The 9,368-nt window shown below is 39.3% G+C and overlaps 1 protein-coding gene across 9 annotated transcripts in view; it reads left to right on the forward strand.

Moving 5' to 3' along the window:
* The window catches only part of LOC116690507 (anoctamin-1), a 148,247-nt gene that overhangs the window by 53,345 nt on the left and 85,534 nt on the right, over window positions 1-9,368 (forward strand). Inside the window, exon 1 of one of the 9 annotated variants that reach the window (XM_032517521.1) lies at window positions 1,855-1,882. The exons of the other annotated variants lie outside the window; for them this stretch is intronic. The gene's annotated coding sequence lies outside the window, so the exon portion shown is untranslated. Of the gene's footprint in view, window positions 1-1,854; window positions 1,883-9,368 lie in introns of those variants that run through there. 9 annotated transcript variants of the gene reach the window in all.

Genomic DNA, 9,368 nt, shown 5'->3' on the forward strand with positions numbered 1-9,368 from the left:
TCCAGTGGACACATTTTGAACTGCTTTGACTAGTTTTAACCTTTTCAACAACTGGTTCATAAACAAGAAAATGTCATCACAAGATATTCTATGTGGCGCCACAGTGGGGCAGGGTGCAGTCTTGTATGTGTCACACATTTTGTCAACCCCGAGGGTTTGCTTCTGTTTTTGACTGCTGATAAAATGTCAGAAAACAGATTTGCGGGGTTAAAGAAGGTGTGGGGATGAGCTGTTTGAAGTTCACCGATGGCCTTGTAAAGTATTGGTGGGGCACAATAAAAACTATAGGATTCAAGCGAGGTGAAGCTGTGCTCCTGGCGGGAGGATGCGCGCTGTCCAGCCCCGAGCTTCAAACCCCCGCTAAAGCTCCGACTGTAGGTCTAAGGTGCAGCAAAGCAGATTGGGTCCATCTCCGGCCGGCTGCAGAGCCGTCTGATATTACGGCATTTGTATTAAATTGGCAGTTTCATAACCGGTTAAAAATGTCTCGTACTGGTGGTAAATAGCAGTCAGTGGACTTCAGCAGGCATCAAGTTCACAATAATCACACTTGGGGTCAAGTGTACTTGGATCCGGGCCCAGGGGCTGTACCTGATGTGAATCCCCCTTACTGCAACATGCCTATGCCATTAATAATTTCACCTGTATTTTCCTTTTTTTAATAAGATGTTTCCACCATAAATTTGGGCACAAAAATGCATCGGAAATAGAAAATGAAGTGTTTGACGCTAACAAAAATCCTGGGGGAGGACAACCAGAACTCCCACCAAATGCACATTAAAGCCATGAAAAATCATACGGAATGTTTTTGATGCCCAACGTCATCTCTTATTGCCATTCAAATCAGTCCAGAACCCATGCTGATGGCAAGGCTACAGGAAAATGTCATTCAAATACACTAAGAACAGCCCTGCTTTAAGGAAATAGCAGCTATCTCAGGTTCTTTGAAGAATCCTAAAGTGTTAGCTATAGTGTGCTGTACACTGTCTGTGCAGAGGTGTGTCAGTGTGCATCTGCGTGGCAGAAAGCTTTGGGCAGGAGTGCGACAGCCTCTATTATCTCCAGTGTGAAATAATAACTATTGAAGTTAATCTGTAGTTGGACAGCAGTGCTCCAGAGTTTGCTTCACTTGCACAATCACTGAAAGAGTCACTACAAACAATGTGTCTTTAGATTTGGACCACAATGGGTATTGTGTTATCCTGACTCTTGTTTTCTTATATGGAATGTCTAATAAAATCAATCAATCTTGGGGTTATGGGGCACTCTTTCACCTGGGGTCTTGTTATGTAGAAGGGGATGGGAGGTTTTACCTGTTGGTCCCAGGTATTTATTGTCTCATAATCAATGCATGACACAGGCAGACTTTGGACGATTTTTTTTTTTAATTACTGGGACAGCCATTCAAAAGCCCAATAAGAAAAGAATCTAAAAAAACAGGATTCATACAAGCCAGTGTGAAAATTGGGCTTTAAATTAGCATAGGCAATGCTATCTTTAACATAATAATTCACATTTAACACAGTGTACAAAAAATATTTTGAGTTGTGGACAACACAAGACATTGAGGACGTCATCTTGGTTGGGGAACTGATCGACATTTTCCTCATTTTCTGACATGTCATAGACCAAACAACTCATTCATCCAGCCCAAAAAATAATCAACAGGTTAAAATAGTTAGTTGCAGCCCTATTGCTAATGCAAAACCCATGTCTCTGTTCCTTCCCCAGGTTCCCTGCCCTAGCTGTGAGCACTATGGCAGCCCGCAGCAGGAGGTGACTGCCACGATGGGAGGAACGACAGTTACCTGCCAGTCCCTGGCGAAGAAGAGAGCCTGGATGTGGTCTTGTCAACACCAAGGACGGGAGCGAAGAGTCCATAGTAAGCACACATGCATGTTATCTTCCAGTGCTACTGGCTTGAGAAGCCCTGACGCAGCCCCGCAGACCTCAATGGGGGCGAGTTAAACGTTAAACACGCCCGTCTCCAACTCATTTAATACGGTGTCCGAAGAGGGACAAGAAACCTTAATGGATTGGGCGAAATGTAGCGATTAAAACATAATGAACTTAATCTTTGGTTTTACAAATTATGAAATACAATATTGACACATTTCACAAAACATTAAATTATCTTAATAAAGCATTAAATATGAAAAAAGTAATATTTTAATATGATTTATCATAATCAAATGTAACTGATTTTCAAATGTTATCAAAATTAAGAATCATGAGACTATAATATCAATATTTTATATAATATAATGTATATAATATCTTTAATATATACATAAATATAATCTATATAGAATAAACACCATAATTCTGAAAATAAGTTTAAACATATACAACAATAATAACAACAACAATAATAAGAGTAATCTGCATACACTGTGGTTTGATTTATAGCGTAGATCAAACTACATAAGAGGAAAAAGATTTTTACATAATGATATAATTATTTTATAACCTCAAAACGTTTCAAATGTATTGTTGCTCTGAGATAATTATGTGGCACTTAAAATGTTAACATATACCAGCTCTTTAATATTTGAGTTATATAACAGCAATAAAAAAAACACTCACATTAAAACTGTACAGGATGTAAAGGTTGGATAAAGTAGTACAAATTTGATATCTTAATAGAAAAGCACAAACGTAGCATTAAAGTCATAGAAACTGTTCAATTCATATTTTTACATGAACTAAAACATTTACCAACTGCTAAAACTGAATACATCAATAAATACAGCCATTAATTTACAAACCAATGAGGCACTTGCATCACAGCTGGTCTGAAAACTGTCCAATCACACTGTTATTATGCTTACTTCTAAAAAAGGAAATTGTAGGCTACTATTGTTGTACCTCAGATAACGTAAACTTTGTAGGGTGGAAGATTGTTTTGGTCAATCTTCATATTAACAATATACACTGAATCTTTAGATTCATCCTTAACAAGTACTGTAACTGTCAAAAAACAAAATGTTGGGATCTGATGCAATACCTTGGATACTGATCTGCAGATTGATTAATACACTGACATGAGTCCAGGTGTTTGGTTTGGAAATGAAGACGCATTCTGTCCCAAAAATTGCTAAAAATCTGGTGAATTGTCCAAATTTCTTGATAGAATCTCAATTTATATAATGGTTATGTCATTTAATGAGAGATTAGTTGTCCAATTTTAGATTATTGGGTAGTGCCTGTCAGAACTGTGATGTAGATAAAAGTGTCTCTCTCCTAGCAGATGATTCACTGTGAATTGGGTGAGGCTTACAGTTGAGAGGGTTGCCTCAAGTTCACCACAATACAACGAGATGACTGGCCTTGTTTGCAGTTGTGATGCTTCTTGTGCCAAACAAAAACTCAGTCAACATCAAAATAAAAAAAAAAGTAATTTCTTGACATATTCAGTACGGGTGGCAGGCAAATAAACTGCAATCATAAAGATATTGCATTAAGCCCAAATTAGCTTTCTCTAAAATAAAAGGCATTAACCAAAACACATTCATTCAATGAAAATGCACAATAAAGTAGAATATTCTTTTAAACTGAGCATGAATTAAGATCATAGAAATCATTCTATCCCTTTGAGTGATTCATTTGCCTCATTGGCTGGGGAGGATCTGGAGGGGCGGCAGTGGCCTGTGGAGGATCTGGAGGGGCGACAGTGGCTTGGAGGATCTGCAGGGTCCATGGTGGGCTGATTAGGAGCCATTAACAATCTTGGTCCATTAGGTGCTTCAGAAATTGAGCCCGTAATTATTGTCACTTGACAATACAAGCAGTGAAAGTGAGTTGTCTTTCGACAACCCAATCCACATTTGAGATTGTGAACTCTGAAAGAGATAACATATATAAATGTAATGAAAAAACTTACACTATAATTTAGGGGTAAATGTCAGGGGGATATAATTAACACAGTGTATTCAATAACTACATTTCAAAAGTAATACCTTTGTGCCTGACTGAGGCATGACCCTTAATGTGGTAGTCCACTTGGCATTTGGAAGACCCCCTGTACCGCAGAACGGACATGACAGGTCGCTGGGATTTAGGGAGGTCATCCCCAGTATGATTGTATGTGTTCTATACAAAAAACAAAAAACACTATTACAAAGTCAAAAAATACTGCCTACCATTAATTGTTTTTGTTGGATTAGTTTTATTACAGTTCATATACCACCGAATGCAATTGATATTAGTACATTAGTTTAAATTTAAGTCCAGTTTCGGATGAGCCAGACAAATTGTGGGTGGGCTTTAATTTAAAACGTTATGAAGTTAAACCTAATACAAATGGCTGACTAAGATACTGTTATACTTTCTGGGCTTACAAATAGATATTTTAATAGCTTGATGCTTTAAATATGTTGTTGCAATGTTGTTGCATTGTAAACAGTTTCAGTGTAAAGACGGACCTTTAATAGGTTTGTGCATTGTAGAAAGTTTTGGTGCGAAGAACGGACCATCGGCGACCGCTCTCCTGGTTCTGACCAAAGAAGAGCGCTTTGGAATCTCCATTACGCACCATACATGGCTGCAACTAGCGCATTTCTCTATAGACCTAAGGCTTGGACTATAACAGTGGTCAGCCATCTTATAATTCCCAAAATATGGTTTGTTCTGTACATAACATGAGGCAGAATATTTCACAATTCTGTTTAATTGTTTTAAGTTTTCAAACACACTGCCCAACAGTTTGAATCAACAAAAACGTCTGTCATGTAAAAAAGACGACTGAAGTTATTTCTACCGAGGCAAGCTGTTATTAGTGTAATAATTAGGTTAGATAGACATACATAGACATAACAGCTTTTTTAATTGTTTTTGAAACTATAAAAGTCACACTTACTTCCATTATTTATTATTGAAAAAGGGCTGTCCGATTACCGCTTAATTTACTCTGATATTGCCGCTAAATGTCTGGCGGACGTATAGTACACAATGAAACTCGCAAAAGCATAATAACAATAATGTCCACACTTTCTCCTACACAATAAAACTCTATAAAACTCGCAAAAGCATAATAATAATTTACTTGGAGCTAGCATAGACAGTTAAAGAACGAAGCTAGCCGTCAAATCCGAACCTCAGCCTGCTCAACTTGTGCTGCAGAAACATTAAAATGGACATAACCAGCTTTTTTAATTGTTTTTGAAACTATAAAAGTCACACTTACTTCCATTATTTATTATTGAAAAAGGGCTGTCCGAAGGGCTGTCCGATTACCGCTTAATTCACTCTGATATTGCCGCTCTGATATTACGATGAAATGACAGGGTCAAATGCTGCCAGACTGGGCGTGGTTAAACGTTGAAGGGGCGTGGTTAAACGTTTAACTCCGCCCACATTGAGGTCTGCGGGTCTGCAGTCAGGGGTACATGACTGGCTTTGGGAGTAGAGCGACTGCTGAGGGCAGTGGTGTTTTGCCACGAGAAATGCTTAAAAAGACGTTAAGTGAAGTATTTTTAAAATATCAAAGCCAGGACTGACTGGCCTGGATCAATACAAATTGATCTTAAAGGAGCCATGAGTGGTGTAAAGGGCCTGTAATAGGTAATTAGATATTTGAAAACTGTAGAATCTATGAGAACAGGGTTACACTAGGTGGAATAATGCATTTGGGGGGTCAGGTTAAAGTCTGTGTGTGGCGGTTCCTTGTGGATACGTAGGTGTATGACGATCCAGAGGTCGTGGGAACGGGGGAGGGGGATACTGACTGGAACTATCACTATATGGATGGATAGGGGCCCACTGTCGGCCCCTCTGACAGTCAGTACACGCACATTTATGCCCTTTGCAGAGAGTTTTGGTGCGGGTACCTGTGTTGTAGACGCGCTAGCATCTCTCCCATGAGACACTGCTGCTGTGTGTTTGTAAGTCTCAGTACAAAAACGTGGCTCAGCTGTTTATCGCAGTTAAGTTAACGCAACTGTTTATAAGCCGTACATATCTAGTGAAGCCCTGCCACTTAAGAGAAATAGATCTCTTGTTCATGGACAACATGACCCCACCACCAAGGTCTGGCTTCTTAACATTAGAAGCTACGTTACGAGGCTTACTTAGAACTAAAGCTGTCCAAATGCTTCAGAGCTGCAGTTCAGAGAATAAGATACAGAAAAGTGTTTTTTGGCACCACCTAAGCATAGGAACGTAAAAACAATGTGGAGAACACCATCGGTTGTCATCAATGTTCACATGATTGAACTTCACTACCAAGACTTCAAACTTAAGATAATATCATAATAACATATGATTTGATTTTATGTGGGAACGTCAAGACAGGTAAAAGACTAACTGGGACTTTTATGAAATTTGTCTGCGACCGTGGATTTGCTTGAAAAGTTGGTAACTTAAGGTGGGCTGGCCTTTAAGGTGGACCAGCTATTCCGATTTTAGCGGCAAGCCGCTTCTCCAAGTTTTGCTTCAGTGATCGCTCCTTCGCTGCACCTGACAACCACTGAGCTTCATGCAAATGCTTGTGCGATGACGTCACTGACATGCAAATGAGAATACGATGTCATTAGCACTTCAAAAACCCAGGGACAATGCTGCATACAGTTCATTACTTGCCTTACATGTAGCTTCTCATAGTATTAGCAGTTGTTGAAGGTTCTATATATACTTGGGTCCTGTGTGTGGAAAAGTATAGATGATGCTCCTCTTATGAGAAATAAATGAATTTCCCTGCTTGGACTGGTAGTCTTGTAAAAAGTATAGGATCCAAGGGGTGCTGTTAAAGCGTAACTCTCGGCAAAAAGCAACCTAGGGACCTTTTGTGAATGTATCTAAGTCAAACTTTGGTTTAAAAAAAAGCATAATTAGGATGGAAGCTCCACTTTTAAGATTTATTGTATTTTTGGTCAAATGGCCTTTTGAATGGGAGTGCTAGGGGGACTGCTATGATTACATCCAAATCCCTATTTTTAAAACGCTAAGAAGGTTTGACAGAACATGAAACTTTGCTCGAAGTATCACCAGGGGCTCTACACATGAACTCGTGCATTGAGAACATTGTTTGTGTAGCCATTTTGATGCAGTCATAGTAGTGCCCCTAGCTCTTCCATTCCAAAGGCCATTTGACCGAAAAACGAGAAAACAGTTACATTCACAAAAAACACCCTAGGTTGCATTTTGCGAGAGTTACGCTTTAAGGCACATTTGAATTTAAACCTAGTGTCAGTGATGGGAAAAGTGTTCCTTAAAATTTTGTTGATGCATACTGTAACCACAGTCAGTGTGCAGAAGCAACATTTACACACGTGTGTACCTGCTTACACAGCTATGTGGCAAACAATAAAATGATTATTTCCTTTTAGAAAACTTCATTTGATAGCAAATGTGTCTTTAAGTCTATCAAACCTGTTTTGTTTACTCTTGACTAGAGAGCTTGTTGTGTTATGAGAACTGATACAAGTTCAGTAACCCAGCCAGAACAGGTTCTACCTGTTACTTCTAACTGATCGAGCGGCACACAGTTACCATGGCGCTGGAAACAATTGATTGTTATGGAAAAACTCAGAAAGAACATTTAGGAGACTTTGGAAACTTTCACAGAAGCAGTTAATGAACTTTGATTGAGGAGACTTAGGATGCATTTGGGGTGGCAGTAGCTTAGTCCGTAGGGAGTTGTGTTGGGAACCGGAGGGTCGCTTGTTCAAGTCCTTGTATGGGCCAAAGTACGGAGTGTGGATCGGTAGCTGGAGAGATGCCACTTCACCTCCTGGGCACTGCCATGTGCTCTTGAGCAAGGCACTGTAATATAATATATAATTTATTTGCTATATTACATTACATATTCATGGTCAAAAAGGTGCTGGATGAAGACACCAAAAAATCTCATTTTACCAGCCCCTTGTTCATATGAGAAAACAAGCAGAAATAGATAAAACTGTCAGACAGTTAACAGTCATTTTTAGAGAGAAGACCAAGTTTAAAAAAAAGTCAAATGCCCTATAGAATCACCATTTAAAAAAAAAAATAGTAATAATAATCCGGCAACTTCAAATGTCAAGTCTTTTTTTTCAAATACATTTTCTTGAGCTGAAATATATAAATTATTCCCCTTTTTATATAAGTATCCAAGGAACTCCACAGTTTAACACAACAAATGAATTTCACATTCGCTTTACAGATGTTTTTTGAATATTAATGTTTAAAATTAAATGTTCTTCTATGATCTTCAGTTTCGGGAATGAAAACACATCTCCTGCTGAAGCTGTCAAGTTTGGGTCATGCAAAGATGTTAATGGCGCCATAACATACGTGCATGCTCACCCTTATCCTGTTGTTCTGCAAGTTCAGTCTATTTCTCTCTGGAAAATAGGCTAAGGTGTGTGAACTTGTTTCCGCCTGCAGTAAATTCAAAGGGATACGGATTCGGAACACTACATTCCCCTATCCTGTAGCAGCTTAGACACTCTCAATTTCTAGAGACATAAAATCATACTTGAACACAGGACAGGTTTAATGATGGAGTATGGACGAATCAATCTTCTCGTACCCTCACCTGTGTACTAGGAGTGACCTCATCTTACCTGAGTTTACGACCTTGTCTTATCTCACCACAACATGGTGTTTTTAAAAATTCCACCTCAGGGATGCTCTGTGGCTCAGGTACAGCATATTGTGCACAGTTGAGTTCTGCATGTGCACCTGAAAAGCCAGAAACACACAAGCATGACTCAAAGCACACAAAGGTAAGTTCAAAAATAGAAAAGATTGATTCAAAACAGATAGGTGTCAATAACGAGAGAGAGAGAGAGAGAGAGAGAGAGAGAGAGAGAGAGAGAGAGAGAGAGAGAGAGAGAGAGAGAGAGAGAGAGAGAGAGAGTGTGTCAGGTAGGCAAACTAACCAGGCCTAACCAAACTGAGAAGTCAAAACTGGGTGAAGTAATCAGGGTGAGGATAACGAGAAACAACACTGAAATGCAAATGCAATGCAAAAGACAATCTGGCAAAGTGCAGGTGAAATTGGAAGCAGGTGGCTCAATGGGTGGAGCTGGTTAGGTGGGAGAATTAGCAGGAGCGGGGGTTACTGGAGGACAGGAGAAAGTGACAATAGCGTTCAAAACCAATCTTGCACTCACTCACTCACTCACTATTCCCTATATAGTGTTTATTAAAGAGCCCATATTATGGTCGTTTTCAGGTTCATAATTGTATTTTGAGGTTGTACCGGAATAGGTTTACATGGTTTCATTTTCAAAAAACACCATATTTTTGTTGTACCGCACATTGCTGCAGGTCCTGTTTTCACCCTGTGTGTTTAAGTCTCTGTTTTAGCTACAGAGTGAGACATCTGCCTTCTATACTATCTTTGTTGGGAGTTGCACATGCTCAGTAGCTCGGTAAGATCCCAT

The sequence above is a fragment of the Etheostoma spectabile genome, chromosome 6 (assembly GCF_008692095.1).
Source record: "Etheostoma spectabile isolate EspeVRDwgs_2016 chromosome 6, UIUC_Espe_1.0, whole genome shotgun sequence".
In the NCBI taxonomy this organism is placed as follows: Eukaryota; Metazoa; Chordata; class Actinopteri; order Perciformes; family Percidae; genus Etheostoma; species Etheostoma spectabile.